Genomic DNA, 20774 nt, shown 5'->3' with positions numbered 1-20774 from the left:
CTCTAAAAACGAACCCACTTTACCTGTCTAGCTGTTGAAATAAGTTGAGCATTATTAGCCTGAGGAGGTGGAGGAGACCAAAACAGAGCTACAAGAAGATCTGCTTGGTATTTTAATGGGTGAGGCGTAACATTGCCACTATCTGGACTTGAACTGTGGACGTGGACGTTTTGTATATCATATAATCTCTATCAAGGTATGCTCCAAACATATTTCCATAAGCCTTTATCACAGTTTCTCTTTTTCAGTAAGGCAACATTTTCCCTACAGCCAAGCTAAACTGTATTGTTCAATACAAATAACATGTGTATTAAGACAGGTCAAATGGAAATGTTTGTTCTTCAGTCTTCTGCACCAGCAAAGCGTGCTGTCTAGGTATAAATGTAAACCTTTTTTCTTTGTTCTTGAGGCATGTATAAGAATGTAATGCAACATGTCTAACCAGGTTCCCAAAAAACAGTGCTGAGGGGCATCTTGTGTTCATTGAAGCTGAGAGCCAACATCTAAAGAATAAGAAATAAGGGCTTGGGCTATTGACCGAAACTCTCTGTGGCTTTAAATAAAAAACACAATGAGAACATTTCAGCGGCATCATTAATCAAAGAAATTGGTTTGATTAAGGATTTCAGGTGAGGAGTGCAACGTTGATAGATGATAGCTTTTTAAAGGTCCAAGATGAGCATTCCCAAGTGTGATATTTAGCTATAAATGGAACCCAAGGGATTAACCGCAATTAGGAATGCATCCTCATGAATATTCATGAGCAGAAGTTGCAAGTGTAACACAATCTGGCTCTTTATCAGCTCTATGCAGATACTTACCTGAGGCTTTATGAAAGCTTCTTTTGATCCTCTTTGGTATCTCTTTAGTCAATTTTCTCAAACTTTTACTTTGATAAAGATTCCTTTGGCTGATTATTTCATATGGATCAAGTGAAGACGAAGTCAAGTAAACAAACTTGAACATCCTTTAGATGCTTGCACACCTCACGAGCAATCCTTAGGGGACTTATTAAAGCATGCACTTCTTTCAAAGCATGTAGAAATGTAACAATTAAGATATATTGGCAAGGAGATAATGATATTTTCAAGAGATGCACCAATCACCTTTTTGTACTAATACCGATAGCCAATGGTTGGTGAGAAATATCGGCAAATGATTCTTTGTTGTTTGTTGTTTATTCAATTTCCTCTCTATAACCACATTTCTCAGGATTACATTTTAACACGTCATTAAAGTGTTGATGAAGTGTGAAATAAGCTTGATTGCATGATAATGTGAACTAATGTCATCTCTTTTTGCGTTAGCTGTTAGCAGTAATTGCTAACTAGAAAGCATTAATGCCATCTCCAGATTACATAATGTTGGCCAACAATGGTTGATGCCAGATCAATCATCGGCGTCCCTAAACTCTGCCACCATAACATTTTAAATCCTGTGTATGTGACAGCTGACAACTCCTCAGTACATATTTCTAAAACTATGCTGAAGTTTTCCATCCCCACCAGTGCTTGAGTCTTTTGATCCAACAATGTGTCTCCTCCTTTACTGCTTCATAGGCACATCCAACTATTTTGTTTTTCGAAATTTCAGAGGTGCACAGCTGCCGTTACAGCTGCAAAACACAACACTGACCTTTAAAAGCAGGAAACTCTGCTTGGATGTTCGGAGACATTCTGTACCCACTGCTAAAAAAAAAACTGGCGACCTAAGAGGGCATCAGAGCTGACCAGAAAGCCGTTTCCACTGCAGTGTGGCCTTCATACTTTCCACATTAAAAAAACTTTTGTTCAAATACACATCTTCTTATAGTATAAATCGCACTGCCAGGCAAGAAAGTCTCTCACAGGTTTCTATGTGGTCCTATACGCTTGAGATCATATTTCCATTAACACACCATAACGGGCCAATGCAGCACAGCTGAAAATGCTCATCGATCCCACACTCTGATGTTCTCCATCAAGGAATGAAAGCCATCAAACTGTGTGTAATGACTTGCCTCACCAACAGCTTATACATTTATAAAAAGAAAGCAACTTTCCTGAAAACCAATACCCTCTGTTTGAAGTGTCAAATCCAGGTGGTAAAAATAAAAGTTTCAGTCTTGTAAAGTACTTGCTGTTTTGTTCAAGGGTCCTCTCACTGCTGTTTCTTTTAAAATGCAGTTCTTTTATCAAAATGTAAAGCATTTTGAGCTGCATTTCCAGTGTGAAAGTTGCAGTTTACATTTTTAACATTTGACATGCTGTGATACAATCTTTTGGTTATTTAAACAGTTGCAAGTGATGTTATTTCAAGTAGCTTGCATTGTAATAATCACTGATCCTTGAAGAAGGTATTAGCCAACATTTCAGGAATGTCGGGAATAAAAATGATCCTATGACATATCCACTGTATTGGGTAAGAGTCACAAAGCTAAGAGAAGAAAAAGTCTGCAGAAGTTTTCTTTCTCTCAACTAGTTTGACATTTAATAAGTGCTCTGTGTCGACAAACAATCAGAGTAATAGTTATTTAATGCACAAATAACATGGAGTACCATTGCGCGTCATGCTAATATTACAATTATAATTAAATAAACCAATTAAAAACCTTTACCTTTTAGTCAGTTTGCTTGCATTTTGCCTTTGCAACCCGTTAAGAATGTATGCTTGGACAGCTTAACTAATTAAAGCATTATTTATTTTACATTTACCTTTTAAGGTTTCCCTGGATGCAGAATGGCACATGCTTGTACTATATCTCTGTTACTTCTTCTAAACAAAATGTAGGATATTACTCCTGCAGACTGTGTGATGTGACTGCGTATCTGCTTATCTTTTACAACTGCAGTTTTGGTTGCAGGTTAATTTACAGCGTCCCCTCTGTACTTGTAAACAAAAATGAATTACTCCCCAGCAGCAGCCATAAGCGTCAGGATAGAAATCTCAGACAGATAGACCGTTGAGCACACGGCGGAAATGAAATCGAAACCCATGTTAAGTTATAAACAGCAGAAAACAAAGAGGGTAGCGGCGCAGGACAAGTAACAGATATGGTTTTGGTTTATAGTGCAATTCATCAGATTTAATTCAAGTAATATCGGTAGAAGAATAATGACCCCGCTTCGAACCACCGAATTGCTGACAAACAGCTTTAATGTGCATGGAAAATGTGAGGCAGTTGTGGGGAGTTTAGGCCAGCTTTGTGGGACACAGAGCTGAGCCCACTTTGAACTTTATGCCCCAGTTTCTCACAGTCAGACACAGCAGGCATCATCCCACTGTTCCCCCATGAAAGCTGCTCGGACCGGCCATTATCCAGCAATAAAGCCTTTGGCTACACTGTATGGTGGCCAAAACCCCGGGGGATGAGATAAGACGTGAGGGAGGATTTGGCTCTTAAAGCTGTAAATCTTTTTTACATGCCCTCCTCCCAGCTCATGTTGGAGGCTGTTGCTGTCTGCGCTAATTGGTTGAAAGGACTCAAAGCTATGAAAAGAAAATGAGCGGCAAAATCCGTTTGGCCTCGCCTACAAGAGTTTGAAAAATGACAAAAGGATGAAACAAAGACGGATAAATAAAAGGGGAAGATCAATAACCGGGATGTAACAATATATGAGAAAACAAAGTTTTGGTATGCATTTCATCTCTGTAAACAGTTATGAAAGCAGAATCTGAAGGAAACATCACAACATTATCAGAAGTGTTTCAGGCTACACTGGAACCCCAACAAAATGGTCTCCCAGCGAGCGGGGAACGTTCTCACAACTTTGGCTAACGTTACCTATTGGTTCTAATAAGGTTTTAAAGAAACGTTTTAATCTGATGTTCAAAGAACCTTTTTAGGATGATTATTTTTTCAAATAATGTTCCTATAAGGTTAACTAAGACATAACGTTTTAACTGCAACATTCAGAGGATGTTTTGAGGATGTTATTAAGGCCTGAGATGACAGAAAGTTTTTTATAAAACGTTCCTTTAATGTGATATGTTAACAAAGGTGGAACGTTTTGCCTGCAACATTCTAAGGATGTGTTTTGGACGTTGTTGGGTAACACATTAAAGATGTTCTTTATAAAACGTTCCCTCAATGTTACATGATAACAAATGAAGAACATTCTGCAAGCAACATTCTGAAAATGTTTTCAGGATGTTATTGAGGCCTGAGATGACAGAAAGGGTTTTTATAAAACGTTCCCTCAATGTTACATGATAACAAATGAAGAACATTCTCCAAGAAACATTCTGAAAATGTTTTTAGGATGTTATTCTTTTTTTATAAAACGTTCCTGTTATGGCAAATATTAACAGTGTCATGGTCAACGTCAGATTTATTTCTAGAGCGCTTTAAAAAGCAAACTTGTTGCATTTGTTTGAAAAGGATGTTTTAAAAAAAATCTGATGTCACCATATTTTCCTTTTGAAAAAAACAAACAAGCACGTAATTCATGATAAGCTGTAAGCAGATATTGCATGTTTGCAGTGGCATGTGTGAGTTCCCAGCTAGAAATGTTTGTTACCATTCGTTGTTCTAGGAATGTTTTCAGCGGGACGTTTTATTTTGGTTCCCAGAATGTTCTTCTGAAAGGTAGGATAACGTTCTTTAAAAACATTCTGGAAATGTTTGGTGATAACGTTCTTAAGATGTTTTTGATAACCTTCTTAAGATGTTTTTGATAACCTTCTTAAGATGTTTTTGATAACATTGTTAGAACATTATGCCCTACTGTTCTCAAAACGTTTTCAGCGGGACGTTTTATTTTGGTTCCCAGAATGTTCTTCTGAAAGGTAGGATAACGTTCTCTAAAAACATTCTTAACATTTTTGGTGATAACTTTCTTAAGATATGAGCGCATTGAGACAATGAATAGGACGTATAAAAACGAATTTGCATGCCAATATTCACTCACATGCACTTATAATCACACTAAGGTATGTAGGCCCACAGTATTCATAATATCATATGTGTAAAATATCCGAAAATAATCACACTTTTTTCTGAATATAAAAGATGTGTCTCGTATGTAGGTTCTAACTGTTAGATAAGCTATCTGGCCGTGTGTGGTTTGTGAGGGCTGCGTATAAACAGTGTCCGCTGTTTATGCATATTGGATAAAAATCGTTATTGCACCCTTTAGATTTGAGACCGACAGACATATAGAGGAACGGACCAACTGTCACTGCCCGTCCCTTGTATGTGTTTGTTTCTACTGAGTGGCCGTTTCTCAATCGCGAGGATGCTGGCTTGGTAGCACAGCCGAGCCGAGCATCTTGCTTCAGAAGCAAGGCAAGAATACTTCCTGGCATTCGGAAAACAAAGAGTGGAACAGGCTAGCAAGTGTGCAGGTGTGCGTCATATGAGAGGCCCCGCCTTACATCTTCCGCCACAGATTTGGGGAAATTGGTCCATGCGCAAAGCATTGTGAGGATTTTAAGGACGCGAAGTCTACCCATGTGCAGCCTCGAAATTTCCCCCAAACCAAGGACGCGGCCTCGGTGGAATTCCAAGTATGCTGGAGATTGGAATAGTCCTTCGGCGGCACTCGATGACGTAGCATCCTTGAAATATTGGCTTGGAAGCCAATATCCTCGCGATTGAGAAACGGCCTGTGTCTCTTTCTCTGCCTGCTGGTCTGCTCGACACGGCTGGGAGCAATCTCCAATCAACCACACCTGCAACCTGCTCATCAGCCACACTATGAAAGCCTGCAGCCTGCACTCATTCCCTGCCGGATTGTTGCCATGAACGGTTTGTTGCGTGCCGCTCTAGCTTTTTACCAGCATATTCTTTGACAACTTTGCCTGCTTTTGCCTCACACCCTTGCCTTTGATGTCTCTCCCAGGAGGAATCCAAGGCCTTCCACACTCCCAAGACCAGCCAGGCCTCTCCACCCTTGAACAACTGTTTCCCACTGCTGCCATAACCAACCTCCACTCCCAGCTCCCCTTTTCTAATAAACAAATGTTACTTTCACCAGCTGATTCCGAGTCATCCTTTTACATGTGTTAATAGTCAAATTCCAATAGTTAAGTAAACTATCAAAATCATCCTAATGACCACAGTGGTCAGTCCACTTACCCAGGAATTTTGAGTTGAACAATTACATGAATATTATGTCTTTGTTCTAATAATGTAAATTGTTACCACAGAACATTTGCATAATGTTTTAAACATAAAGCATGTTATCCTTCTCTAAAATAATAACATTCTGGCAACATAAACAAATCTAACTTGCAGCTGAAAACATTTTAAGAACAGTAGGGCATAATGTTCTAACAATGTTATCAAAAACACTTTAAGAATGTTTTTAGAGAACATTATCCTACCTTTCAGAAGAACATTCTGGGAACCAAAATAAAAGCTTCTGCTGAAAACGTTTTAAGAATAGTAGGGCATAATGTTCTAACAATGTTATCAAAAACATTTTAAGAAGGTTATCACCAAACATTTTAAGAATGTTTTTAGAGAACGTTATCCTACCTTTCAGAAGAACATTCTGGGAACCAAAATAAAAGCTTCTGCTGAAAACGTTTTAAGAATAGTAGGGCATAATGTTCTAACAATGTTATCAAAAACATTTTAAGAAGGTTATCACCAAACATTTTAAGAATGTTTTTAGAGAACGTTATCCTACCTTTCAGAAGAACATTCTGGGAACCAAACAAAAACTTCCCGCTGAAAACGTTTTAAGAATAGGAGGGCATAATGTTCTAACAATGTTATCACTAAACATTCTCAGAATGTTTTTAGAACCAAACATTTCTAGCTGGGCTGTGCCTTCAAGAGCTAAATCGTCATCAGACTGATAGCGGATTGGTTGTGAGATTGCGATGCATTGTTGACCTGAAAGCTGGATCACAATAGTGAAGTAATGCCTTAACTGTTTGGGAGAATGCTTATTTGCTTTCTTTCAGAGATTGAGATTGATACCACCCTCATATCTGTGCTAAAAATGAAGCTAGAAACAGGAGTGGAGGTGTTAGCTTAGCATGGAGACTGGGAGCTAGCCCAACTCTCTGGCCTATCTGTGAAATGGATCCAGCAGTTAGCACAATATAAGGGAGTGTTGAGGAAACATTTACCAAGGCGTCGGCCTTTTACTCTAACCAGTTTATCCCTTTCTCCCGCCGTCACTGTTTCAGGCATGTGACCTTGGCTGCCACATCTCTCTTTGAGAATAGTTTTGTCTAGAACAAGATAAATACTTGGGATTGCATGAGAGAGCTTCCGAATTGAAGCTGTATCAATTATTCAGGCATAACTTACAATATATCTTCAGTGTCTGACATCAGTTCGAGCTCTACAGTGTTCCGAGTTCTTGCTACAGAAAGTTCCTTAATTCTGAAAAATGTAAAATGTTTTGACTCTCTGTTCACACTGCATACATAAATACATGTATGTAAATGTTAATTATGTTTTGTACATTAAGAATTACTTGTGTGTGTAAGAGATATTTTTTGTCAATTGTGTAAATACCAAAAATAAGTATAGGGATATCATGGAAAAACCTTGAATCAGAGCAGGAAGTGTGCGAGACCCTGTGTTTTGGAAACAGCAGCTTGGGGAGGAGTAATGACCTTGGACATGTGCCCATGTCTGTTCCAGTCAGCAGACTGTGCGCTGCTGCAACACCTGAATGAGTGTGAAACAGCAAGCCATCATAATAATGCTCAGCAGAGACGAGGTGTGTGTGTGTGTGTTCAGTATGGGAACATTTATCTGAGGGTTGCAGCCAGTTCTATATTAATATACATCTTATCTCTGCAATACACGCTCTGATTTGAAATTAGCCAAAACGTCAGAATCAAATGTGACAAGTCGTTTGTGATGATGAGAAGCCCAAGTAACCCCCTGCGGCAGTTTCTAATTCGAACTGGTTTTTAATTATCATCCCCGGGGGAGGCACATCTGTCAACGGTCATTGTCCCTGACGTGATTTTGCATTTCGACCCAAAAAAAGGGATCTAAATGGACATGATGTATTAATGTGCAACATATACTTGGCAATGTCTTTTTTCTGGTCCTGAAATGATGAGGACAATTAAGGTTTTCGCAAATAACAAGACAACCTTATTGATTAACCATTTAAAAGATTAACTGAGTAAAAAGTACTATAATGGATTTTTATCATGTAAGTATTTCCAAATATCCCTGAACTTTGATCAAATGTCATATTTTTTTAGATGTATTCTTAGGCTCTGGGCATTTGTGACATTAATTTTTCACTATTTCGTCCTAAATTGTTAATCAAATGGTAGCAAAATTACCTGGAACATTATTGACAAAAATCATTGGACCTACTCTTGTTAACTCATCTTCGGTAGACTCTTGCCTAACCAATTTTTTCCAGTTTACAGGTTCAAGTGAGCACAATACGTATTTTTGCCAATATTTTGTTATGAAAACTCTGTGTCCACTGCACATTTCTTTCCCCTTGTTTTTTTCTCAACACTTGCCTGGTCCCCCCCTCCCTCCTGCTTCATATATTCTCCCAGTTGTGAGTGAATGGGACTCAGTGTTATTGGAGGATGTGAAGTCACCCCCTTGGCAGAGAAACACAGGTTGGCACCTGGACGGGGCAGCTGTCTCTCGCTCTTTGACAGACAGATTGCAGCTTGGGAACCCGGACAAGCAGCCACACAGTCGGGCGGACAGCTACCTGGATACCCGCCATTCAATTAATCTCAACCACCATCAGCCTCACAGCCATTTTGCCTCAGCCTCTGCTCCGGTGCACATTCACTCACCTGTGTTCCCACTGCAGACCAGTGGAGTGGAGCCCAGTAACACAATACCCAACTTTTCCATTTCGACAAGCAAGGAGAAGCATAGACACTTCCAAATAGTTCCACAATTCAGCAGGAATTCTGAGTTAAACACAGAGCTGTGTGTCCTTCTAATTCAATAGATCAACATTTGACAGGCCTCATAACTTAAGTCCAGCTAAATGTATTTCTAATGTAATTTGATCACTTGATCTGTTGCACAGAGGTTGATTTTGGCCCTTGTATGATTATGAATGGCTGCATTTACTGTCTGTTTATAGTCTGAAGTTACAGTGCACGGCTCCATGAATGCATTACTGTCTGTCACCCTGCTGACCAAAGTCATTTCTCATTTGTCATGGCATATTTGATTCAAATACCAAATGTAAAGGTTATGTGTTCTTGGTTTCAGAGAGCTGCAATGATTCATCGATTAGTTGTCAACTGTCAAATAAATCGCCAACAATTTTGATAATTCATGTATTTGTTTGAGCAATTTCTTGGGAAAAAGTCAAAATGATTCCAGCTTTTTAAAATGTAAATATTTTACTTTTATTACTACTTTTAGTTGGAAAAAACCTTTAAAATGTCCACTCAATTTATGACATAAACACTCAATAAATTCATTAAATAGTAATAAAACTGAACACTACTTAAAAGCTAAAATGTTTTTTATCAGCTCATATATTGAAACTATCATTGGATATATATTTTATTTTGTAGTTAATTAACTTCTTTACTTTATTACACTATTAACACCTTAGGCAATTTAATGCCTTCAGGAACATGCGTTCAGTTGACTTATTATCTAGAGATTTAATGGCTCACTGTGCTCTAAGTCAACACAGACCTGTAGTGGAAGTTAACCCAGAACAATGGTAATTGCTCCATGGTTAAATGTGGAGGCCGAGCAGTCATCATGCTGCTGTAAAACCCACAATGCTTTGTGCAAATCTTCTGCGTTAAACCAATTATCTACGTTTGATCTGTGACCAGAAGACTGAGGAGGTCTTGTGCCTGTGAAATCCGCTTTAATCACACTTATTTGCATGGAAATGGATATTGATTGGCGGAAATAGCCACACAGTTAAGCCACTGCTTTGCTGCTGAAAACATTCCTCATTTACTCCTTATTCTGTTCTGTCAGGGAACACAACTATCGCAAGATGAAAACGCAACTTTGAAGCTAAAACTGTACCAGAAAAGTGTGCATGAATCCCACCAGCAGGAAAGGAGGATACAGTACAAAGGTGAGGATATCAAAACCGGATGCACCATCAATCGGTTTGATATGAAGCAGAGGAAATGTGAACCCCCGTGGAGCGCACCCTGAAACACAGAGCACAACATTTGAAGTGAGCTGAATGAAAAAATAACGTGCATCCACGCTCTGGCACACAGCAACGCAGTGCAGAATTCACAACTCGGCTTCACTTCAAAAGCATCGATGTGGTCTCCCTCACTTCAAATATAAACATCACCAAAAATATATTCCTCAAGCTGCATCTGTGGCGACTCGACCAACAGCACAGCCCGACAAACGAGCAAAGAAATACTTGCTGAAAATAATACAGAATTGACAGACAGGTTTTCATTACTCTGTAATAATTACTTCATTATAACCCTCTAAGAGTCCACAGTTTAGTTACATGACCGTGCCATATAAAAATCTCATTTAATCACCACAGAACGCAAACAGGAGCAAATAATACGCACTTCTGTTTACCTCCAGCTATCTTTCAGTTGGCGTTTGGGTCTCGTTGCAATTTGAATTCCTTTAGCGGCTCATTAAAACGTTCAGTCCCAAACCAATGAGGTTAGTTTCCTGGCGTTTGGCATGTTTAACATTTTCCTCAGGAAGACACTGGGATTTTCTTGTCCACTTAAATAGTGTTTTTCTCATTATATGGCTTATCTTAGCCTGGTTTAAAGGTTTAAGGAAATGTGAACATTTCCTGTGAAAACATGTTTCTCTAATATATTCTGGGAATAACCAAACATTGCCAATTACATTATCCTGTCAATGCCAACTATTGTAGGATATGACAATAACAGATATATATGAAAACATGTGACACTTACAGAAAATAAATGTATTTGTAACCAAGGTAACAGCTAAGCGGCAATGAAAATGCAGCTGGAGCCTCTTCAATAATATGTGTGAAGTAAGACATGATCATTAACAAGTTAAACATCCATTCAAACTCTCATACTGAGTACAGGCTGTACTATCTGTACATTGGGAACTCAAATGTTCCTTTTCCCGAAATGCTTTCAGCAAACACAATTACAGTCTTTAAAGAGAGTGATCTTCAAGGCTTAAACGCTGACAATTAGAGTGTGTCTATTCACTGAGGTTCTAAAGCTAGTAAAATGCATTAGTCTGTATAGATACATTATTGAGTGGGGGGCCTTGGGTTTCTGTGCAATGCTTTAACAAAGCCTCTTCACTTCTTCATTATAAAGCACAATAAAAGCTGAAGATGTATACAGTAGGGGTGAAGGTGTGTACGAGACATTGAAAGAGGATGCACTTACTTGCTCTTGCGATTAATATTGCAACTATGCGATTTATTATTTAGTGCAAAAAAAGTCATACAATCGTAATGTCCCTCACGGTTTCTTCTCGAATTCTTCAAATGTTTCAACCCCAAAGATATCTAATTTACAACTCACATTTGAGGTGGTATAACCAACACATAGTTAGCATTTGTGTTTGATAAAGTTCATATTCTAAGAATTCCAATTCCCTTGTTGACATTTAGCTGAGCAAATGATGAAAATTAGGTTTACATCTTGAATATAAACTAGTAATCAATTTGAACTGTTTGTTAATATTCTGTCATCTCGGGCTGTATCTAAGGATTATGTTTTACTTTCAATAAATCTGCCAATTATTTTCTTGATTAATGTTGCATAATGAAATCTTTCAAAGAAAGTGTTTCGCAATTTACGAGGCAATGCCTTTAATATTGTTGTTTTGTCCAACGTTTGGAAAAGCAGAATCCAAAGAAAAAAGTTGAAGAATTGCTAGAAAATGTTTAAAGAAATGACTGAAAATCTAATACATGAATCCACCAGTTGTCTTTGAACCTGTGTTTTTCTTTCAGCCTGCATGCATGCATTATTTGTAAATGTCCTGTTGTTACATTATATTGTGTTGCACCCTTAAGGAGATATACATGTATGTGAAACTGTCATATGTGTACTGCTATGGGAAAATGGGGGGTGACCCTGCCTAGCACACTGATGTATAGCATCCTGTCCAGGATCGTGCTCTATTGGCTTTCTCCAGAGACAGAACCTCTTCCAGAAAAAAAGCTTTTCCATAAGAAGCAGCTACAAACACAAGCAGGCCCTCATAAATCAAAAGTGTATTTCAAGGGGGAAAAAAACTCTCCAGTTTCCCCTCCGATGACTCTTTGAGCTCAGTTTACTCGACGTGTGACGCGGTTTATTCATTCTATTGAGTATTGCAACAGAAACTTTCAATTTTTCCATTCATCCACTGATGTGAAAAAGAGCAGAGAGGAATGACAAAGACGATGAAGTGTGGCAGCTTCGATCGAAAGTCCCTGTTTGTTGAAATGCTGAGGCAGCACTGTTCTCTGTGGAGCCAGGTGCTGATGTCTCCCTCTGACTGTTGAGTAACATATGTTCAAGAGATTACAGCAGATTAACACTTATAATAATGTTTCCCCTTTTGATCTGGGCTCAGGACACAGATCAGCTTCTGTCATCTGAAGAAGGAGAAACCTCTTGCAGTCAAAGAAAAACTGTCACTGATGGAGGTAAATTTAGCCTGCTCTATATCAAGCCATAGGGGGATTTAGCATTATTTATTTACATGATGTTAGTCCATATCAAACCACACTTGAAAAAATGATGAGTTGCTAACGTCATGCGTCTTCCACTCGAGCTGAAAATGTCATAAAGTGAAAACTTCTAAACCCTGGCTTTGTGGATTTTTGGATCAAATGAAACCAATAGGGTTGAGAAAATTAAATAACTCATGTTAAAACACTTAAAAAGCATCCTGTTAGTTATAGTATGTTTAACAAATTGCATGGAAAAACAAAACCTACATAATTCGTTTTGCTACATATATTTGAGAAGAAATATAATTGCTGTATGTTCATTAACACATGCTAAGCATATTCCTGTAGAACCTGATATATATTTGTACTGTGATAAAGTCATAGAGATAGGGTGGGGGTGCATGTTGTGCATGACTGAGTCTCACATTTGTTTAGGTTGAGCCAACAAAATAACTTTTGGTTAAATGAGTGCTCCATTGATTTTGCATTGCTCCCATATAACATTGTTAGACTCACATTGGACAGCTTCATTAAAACAATCGAAATTGATACAGAAAAAATAAGCAGAACAAGAGAGATTGTATTTTGTATGCCATGGCAGAAGTCTTCATAGTCAAGGCTATATTACAAACAATGCAACTTGAACGCCAACAGTTAGATTAGGGATTTGTGGGTGCTATGCCAGTTGATGTAACCTAGGTGAAAGATGAAAGGTAAAAAGTCCTGCGACAGTCCAGGGTTGCGGTCGAATAGTCCATTTAGCTTAGGAACCTTCCTAACGGAGTGAAATGACCCGGAAGTCCCTCAGTGGCAGCCATGATAAGTGCCGTTCGAATTCTCTAAATGAAAGGAAAGGAGGTTTCAAACTTCCTTTATAACCTCCTTTAGCTTAGGAACCACTGGACCTCCCTAACCGAAAGGAGAGGAGAAAATGCTGCCCCACAATGCCTTGCGGCCGCGGCATTTGCCGTCACACAACATTCGGCCGTTCACGGAAACAACCGATTATGAACGAGAAATTATATCATGAAAGTTACGGTGCTTATTAAGCATTTTAAAACGTATGTGGTAAGTTGCCAAAGTGCTTTGTTTTGAACGTTCATCAGTATTATAATCAAAAAGAGAAATATCCCTGCTGAAAAAACCAGCATAGACCAGCTTAAGATGGTTGCTGGTGTTAGCTGGTGTTAGCTGGTGTTAGCTGGTGTTAGCTGGTGTTAGCTGGTGTTAGCTGGTGTTAGCTGGTGTTAGCTGGTGTTAGCTGGTGTTAGCTGGTGTTAGGCTGGTGTTAGGCTGGTGTTAGGCTGGTTTAGTTGGTTTACCAGGCTGGACAAGCTGGCCAGGCTGTTCTTGCTGGTTCAAGACCAGCCTGGTCAGCTAAACCAGCATAGCCCAGCATGGATGTCATGCTGGTCTATGCTGGTTTTAGCTGGTCTATGCTGGTGAAGCTGGTGAAGCTGGTCTATCAGCAGTCTTGCTAGCAAAACTGAAATAGACACAGACAGACAGAGAGGGCGGGACACGGGGGAACGGCGACACGGCAGTGGTTGAAACAAAGCGGTATGTTTTGACTGGCACTAACGGTCGAGGAGTGAAGATCAGTTGAACGTTTCTGTGACTCCGCCCAGCGGCTGCTCTTCTGAGAGGCACCGCTCTGACAGCTCTGTCTACTGGGAAACGCGCTAAAAGTCCTTCTGGAGGTAAGCAACACTACACAATTTCACCAAGTCTGAGAGTAAAAGCTTTCTCGAAGGTTCGTTTTGCTTTCTTACAACGTTACGTTAATGTTAACTTAACCTTACGTTTGCTAGGAGGCTAGCTGTCTTAGCTAACAATAGTTAGCAGCTAACGTTTCCTGCAGTTTGTGTTTCCCCTGAAAAACGTGATGCAGCTATAAGTTGTAAGTTAACTTAACGTTATCTTACAAGTTGAGAGGGTTACGTTTTGTTTAAAATCGTCAATGTAATGCCATTAGAGGTGTTGTGTTGAACATGAAGTTAGCTAACTGTAGCTCTCCACCAAAGGTTAGCATGTTAAGCTGTACTTTCTGTGGCAGCTAGCTTAATACAAAGAGGGTTTTTGTGCTTCATTGTAAACTTTTCTTACAAATGTGTGTTAATCTACCTGAAATTGTGGGGACAGTTTTTTTCTACTCAATGATACAGACCATTGTTGAGGAGATGCAAAACATACATATACTTTGAGTAATGTTACTTTGCTGCTAAAAGATGAAACATTATCAGATAAGGACATCACCAAAGTGTGTGAGTCTGTCTGTTCTTTGCATGTCGTACACACTGCTCTGGTATGAATTAAAAATATAATTGTAAAATGTAAATCTCGCTCTTGTCATCGTTCAGGCTTTGCATTTGAACCCCTATGACTGGTTGCGGACTTGAAGGGAACGCCTTCCTGACATCCAGGAAAAAGGTGAGATTCTAATCTAATCTAATCTATTTCAATGCCAAAAGCAAGTTATTGTTTTTAACTTTTTTTTAATATGATTTTTTGGGGAATTTCAGTTTTATTGGATAGTAGAGATCTACTGGAAACAGTGGAGAGGGAGGAGATGATATGCAGCAAAAGGCGGAGCCGGATGGTTGCTGCTCCGTGTGGAACGTGTTCTATCAGGTAAAGCACTTTGGTACCCAGTTATTTATGGTATTGAGTTTGAATGTAGCCTTTGGAAGGTATTTTCCAACAGTGCATTGTAAAGACTGAAAAAACAGGCTCAGGTTAAAGCTTGACTTGATTTGGTCTTTTACTTAAGAGGATGTTTGTCCTCCTGTCTTCTCTTATTTCCTTATCTTTCTTTCAGGTGTAACATCTACCAATGGTTGTACATGACACCACCTCTTTGCTGTCCTACTAGTCAACCCTCCTGATCAGAGCCTTTCCTAAATAGTGGTAAGTTGTTTAACAGTTCAGTGTATGTTAATTTAGCAACTTAATGCTTTACTGCTGTTGAATAAACCCTATATATATACATCCATCAGCAATCAATAAAACAAATCATCCAACACAAAATAGAAGAAATCTGGACCTATTCTATTTCTTTTTATACCACAGCATCTATTGGGACTGCTCATTGATGTCATCAAGAGCCATTGAGTCTAGCTTTTGTAGTCGGCCTCTCAGAATGTTTATCATTTCTTTGTCTCTTAACATTCCTATAATCATTTGTTTTTTTATTGTTGATATTGTTTTGTTCTTTATTTTTGTTGTGAGAATCACTTTGCAATTGTGTAAGTGCTATATAAATAGTTATACTAATATAATTGTTGTTACCATCATTACTATTATTAAAAATGTCTTCTTTGTTTTCTTTATTCATCGCTGCAGAAAGGTTCAAAAAGTTCCCTGTACATGGAACCATGCCTGTCCTCTGTTCCACATCTCTTCAGTCCGTTCTGGACCCTATGACTCTGTTCCACATGTCTTCAGTCAGTTCTGGACCCTATGACTCTGTTCCACATGTCTTCAGTCCATTCTGGACCCCATGACTCGGACACTAGTTCTACCAAGGCTCATTAGAGGTAAGCAGTGGTAGGAGAGTGGAGTTATCTTTGTATTTAGGCTGCAAGTCGACAAGAATAGATTACAAATCGCTTAAAAAATTGTTCAGACAAGAGGCACCATGTGTTACGCAGGTGCACATCCACTGGAGGAAGATTCTGAAAGTAAAATATACACTTCTCACTAGAAATGTAATCATAAAGCATTATTATGGCCAAAGTATCCTACAATTCAGGATTTTCCCCTGAAAAAAGTGTTGGATTCAAGATTCAAAGCTTTTATTCTCATATGCTCAGCAGCTACAGTGTAGAAATGTCAATGCAATTCTTCTGACCTGAGCTCCTCCAACAATGCAACATATACAATAAAATACAAAAATACAAAATAAAAAGTAGTGCAAAAAGTTTATATACATGTAATATAATAGAATATGATATTTACAAGAACAGAATATTAAATAAAAAATTAAATACGGTGTATTGCGTGGACAATAGACCCAATCACAGTGAATGTTCAAAACTAAACTTGATACATTTTTTTTTTTCATCTCACAGTGCACATATTTAAGTAATCATAACACAAAGCTAAAATGTAATCTGTTTTTCCTTTCTCTTTTCAAGAGTGCTTCAGAGGATGGCTGAATTCACAAAACGTGGAGAAGACCGAGAAGGAGAAGTTGGCCGGTTACTACATTTCACAAAAAATACAGGACCTTGTGAAAAACGGAAAGAAACAGTTGAAGGAAATTGCTTAAAGATATGAAGTAATGGGTGTTTTGAAAATGTTTTCAAATGTGTGTTAATGTTCATTGTGTGTTATAAATTATTTTCCTGCTTCTAATCATTTGATGTATGAGTATTTATTTACAGACATTCTATACATTCTGGTACCTTTCTGGTAAGGTAGGTGCTCTGATCTGAAATGATAGATGTTCATTGAGCTACTGCAATTGGGTGAGAGTGTTTCATCATCATATATGACCAGCTTAACCATCAAGTAATCCCAGTTAAAGTTCTACTCAAGATCATACCAGTCGGACCAGCTAATGGTGACCAGCTAGACCACTGTGACCACCAGCTTTTACCAGCTATCCTGACCAGCTAATGGTGACCAGCTAGACCACTGTGACCACCAGCTTTTACCAGCTAAACCAGCTATCCCGACCAGCTAATGGTGACCAGCTACTAGACCACTGTGACCACCAGCTTTTACCAGCTAGACCAGCTATCCCGACCAGCTAATGGTGACCAGCTAGACCACTGTGACCAAACCAGCTATCCTGACCAGCTAGACCACTGTGACCACCAGCTTTTACCAGCTAAACCAGCTATCCCGACCAGCTAATGGTGACCAGCTAGACCACTGTGACCAAACCAGCTATCCTGACCAGCTAAAGTGTCCAAAACCCCTCTCAACCAGCAAACTAATCCAGCCTAATATTGACTGGTTGGTCAGGCTGGTTTACCAGCCTGACCAGCCAGACCAGCCTTGTTGGTCTAAGCTGGTTTTTTCAGCAGGGATGAACGTTAGTTTTTACTGAAATGATCAAATAAAGTCAACATTTCAGTCTTTACTGAGCTGTGTGGGGTTTGTTCAACTTTTAAAAGATGTTTGAATGGTGATATACACAGTGATAGATGTTAAGGACTAACGTTTATAATAAATACATTTGTATTGCTTTTAAGATCTTTTCATACAATCATACGTATTGGGATCATTTGTATTAATGTGGACCGGAGGGAGAGGGTGACGAGCATAAGTTTCACTTTCCTTTTTTATTTCAATTCCAACTTTGGTCATGAAGAATATGTTTCTCTGTTGTCCCCGTTCATAAAGCATAAAACAACAGCATCAGAGCACGGTGCAGAGTCTCTAGATGAGTTTACAGTAGTCCCTCGTTCTTATTAAACATCCATGTTGTAGTCCGCTGTATAGAAAACTGTAGTTTCCATAGTTTCCCCACAGCAGCAGGCGCACATTTATGACGTCCGCTGGCGCATCATAAACACGTTGGATAGTGAAAGTGCAGTCGGATTCTCTAAAGTACCGCAGTCTCTTCTCCTAAATCCTTTTGAATTCTCCTATCCACTATACCTTAACCCCGTGACGTTTCACTCAGAGGTCAAGGGATAAACGATAGGGTTAGAATTTAGGAGCTGATCTTTGGACTATTCGACCGCAACCCAAGCCTCCAGCAGCTTAACTTAGGGCTGGTTGAAGGCAAGCCTGAGCCAGCCCTAACTATAAGCTTTGTCAAAAAGGGAAAGAATTAGGTCTGCTCAGAAATGTGGCGAGAGTGTCTGCCTCCCAAACACAAACTGGGAGCAGTGAGTTTGGAGAAACAAACAGGAGTAACAGCACAGCAGCAAAATATTTATTAGCCACCTAAAACAAAAGCCCAGCGCATTGGCACTACATTTTCTCCACCAAAGTACTTCTGTATTCCTACACTTAGGCACTGTATTACACTGACGATCTTATGTTCAGAATCAGGATCAGAATCAGAATCAGATACAGGTTTATTACCAGGTTTACACTTTTGAGGAATTTGACTAGGTGTCGTGGTGCATACATAAAGGTAAAACAACAATTAAAACACAGATAGAGAACTAGAAACAATATAAAAAATAATAAAAAATATAGTAAAATATAAATATAAAAGTATTTACATTGCAATGGAATAGAATATGGAATACAAATAGAAATCGGCAATGTTGGGTTATGGAAATGAATTTTGAAATCAGACTGAAATCGATACAACACATATAATGTACACTTCATCGGATAACAGCAATGGCTCTGGCTAAGGTGGGCTGGCTTTTAAGCTGGACCAGCTTTTCTCATGTAGCCGCTCCTCTGAGTTCATATGTTAGCAGTTAACGAAGAATAAATAATTGTATCTATCTGAAATTGTGTTGCACCATCTTTTTTCGGCCCTTATATTGGTGCCGAATAGCTTTTCCAAATATGATTAGGGTCAGGCTGTAATCAGCGCTCAGCCTTGACATTCTCAACACGGAATGAAAGAGATGAGTAATACTCTGGCTGGAAAGAACCACATGGCAGCAGCTGCTCCTGGGAGTTAAACCAGACAGCAACAAACACACAGAGGACAACATGAAGACATCTCATCCCTTTTTCATGACCAAAACTATCGGAAACATACTGCATTCAATGGAATATGTGAATCATTCAAACATGAGGTCAGCGCTAACTCTTCCCTTAGAAATCCACACTGTGATTTTATCTGACATATTTTCCACCCCCTTCACTAACAAGCATGTGTAAAATAAATGGTTTCTAATCTCATTTGACTGTCCTGCTGAGTTCTTTGCAAAATTGTAAACACTTTCCATTATGGAGACACAACACACTCAAAGAGACAAGCTGCCAGTGTTGTGCAGTTCATTTCCCAACTAAGGAGCCATGGAGAGTCTCACTCTGCTAAGACACTGTGGGCTAGAGTTTCTTTCTCGTAATTTAAAATCAGGATGGATGCCTCATGCTTCCTCATCTCAATTCAGGTCGGATAGAAACTGAAATATCACAAATCCAGGCATAGCTGTTTCTCTCATGGGCACAAATGAGTTTATTACAGGGAATCAGACCGTCACTACAAAGTCTTGACTCAACTACAAAGTAAAAGCTTTTCAATTTGATCATTTGTGGCCTCTTTTTCAAAAGACATATGAAACCTGACAAAACCAAACTTCCTAGATTATTCTGTGGTTCTTTGATCAAATTTGGACGCTCGAAAACCCAGTAGATCGGTGGAAAACTGCCACACTATGAATTGGATTTGCTGGTCACCAAACTGTGCACTAAATTGCTAGTTACAATAATGCATAAGGGAATTAAATACGTCATGCTTACTGCCAAATGTTAGCACTTTGATCTGCCGATTTTGAGAAAGAAATATTAGAATGTGTGCAATGATTCAAGCAACTGAATGTCACGTCCAAACTGAATTAGCTGAGGTTATGGTGCTAATATTGTGTAATTATTTGTTGTGGAATCGGCTTGTAGGTGAAAAAAGGCCTCAGGAGCAAGCACACATTCACACTCACATATTTCAAATGTTGGTTGAGACAAAACACACAAGAACAGGGACTTTTTCTTGCATTTGTTTCCTTTCCAGTCATTTCCAACGGGCTTTAATAGGCTAGCCGTTGCTGAGAGGCATGTCTGACTGCAGCCGTGGGGGACAGTGCAGGAATTGTGACTCATAGAAGAGAAAATCATTGTGCTTCATCACCATCATCATAAGTGTGGTGTTTACCATCAGAAGCTTCAAAGATAAATACTTACAAACCAATTTAAGCTTGAGATCATCTTCCAGTGGGATATACAGCAGGCAGTCAAAAATAAAAACTCATTTTGAGAGGAGATGAAATTCTATTCTATAACCTCCCCTTGGGGAATTTGTTTATTGCAATAAAGGGAAGGGCATATCCTGGCAATAATAAATGTTGGAGGCTTTGAATGATATCACCTGAAGGCTTAATGGTAGCCATGATGTTTGTGATGATGATTCTTATGATGATGATGATGATTGACTCAGTGCCAGCAGTAACCGACCCGTGGCGGTGGTCCTGAAACATGATAGGTGAACAAATATTTCCCCAGCTGAGCGTGCTCTTAGGATCCACCTCGCGCAGAGAGAGTTTGCGGCCACATGTGTCATCGCCGTGGTCA

The 20774-nt window shown here is 39.1% G+C and overlaps 2 long non-coding RNA genes across 2 annotated transcripts; both read left to right on the top strand.

Moving 5' to 3' along the window:
• Window positions 1-13851: 13851 nt before the first annotated feature.
• On the top strand, window positions 13852-16046 carry LOC117473898. Its single transcript, XR_004555066.1, has 5 exons — window positions 13852-14263; window positions 14924-14993; window positions 15086-15194; window positions 15382-15470; window positions 15906-16046. It is a non-coding gene; the product is annotated as an uncharacterized LOC117473898 (long non-coding RNA).
• On the top strand, window positions 16042-16919 carry LOC117473899. Its single transcript, XR_004555067.1, has 2 exons — window positions 16042-16099; window positions 16700-16919. It is a non-coding gene; the product is annotated as an uncharacterized LOC117473899 (long non-coding RNA).
• The last annotated feature ends 3855 nt before the right edge of the window (window positions 16920-20774 follow it).

Source organism: Trematomus bernacchii, unplaced genomic scaffold, assembly GCF_902827165.1.
Source record: "Trematomus bernacchii unplaced genomic scaffold, fTreBer1.1, whole genome shotgun sequence".
NCBI classification, from domain to species: Eukaryota; Metazoa; Chordata; class Actinopteri; order Perciformes; family Nototheniidae; genus Trematomus; species Trematomus bernacchii.
Note: the sequence above shows the minus strand (reverse complement) of the source record. Positions and strands in the feature narration are given on the sequence as shown.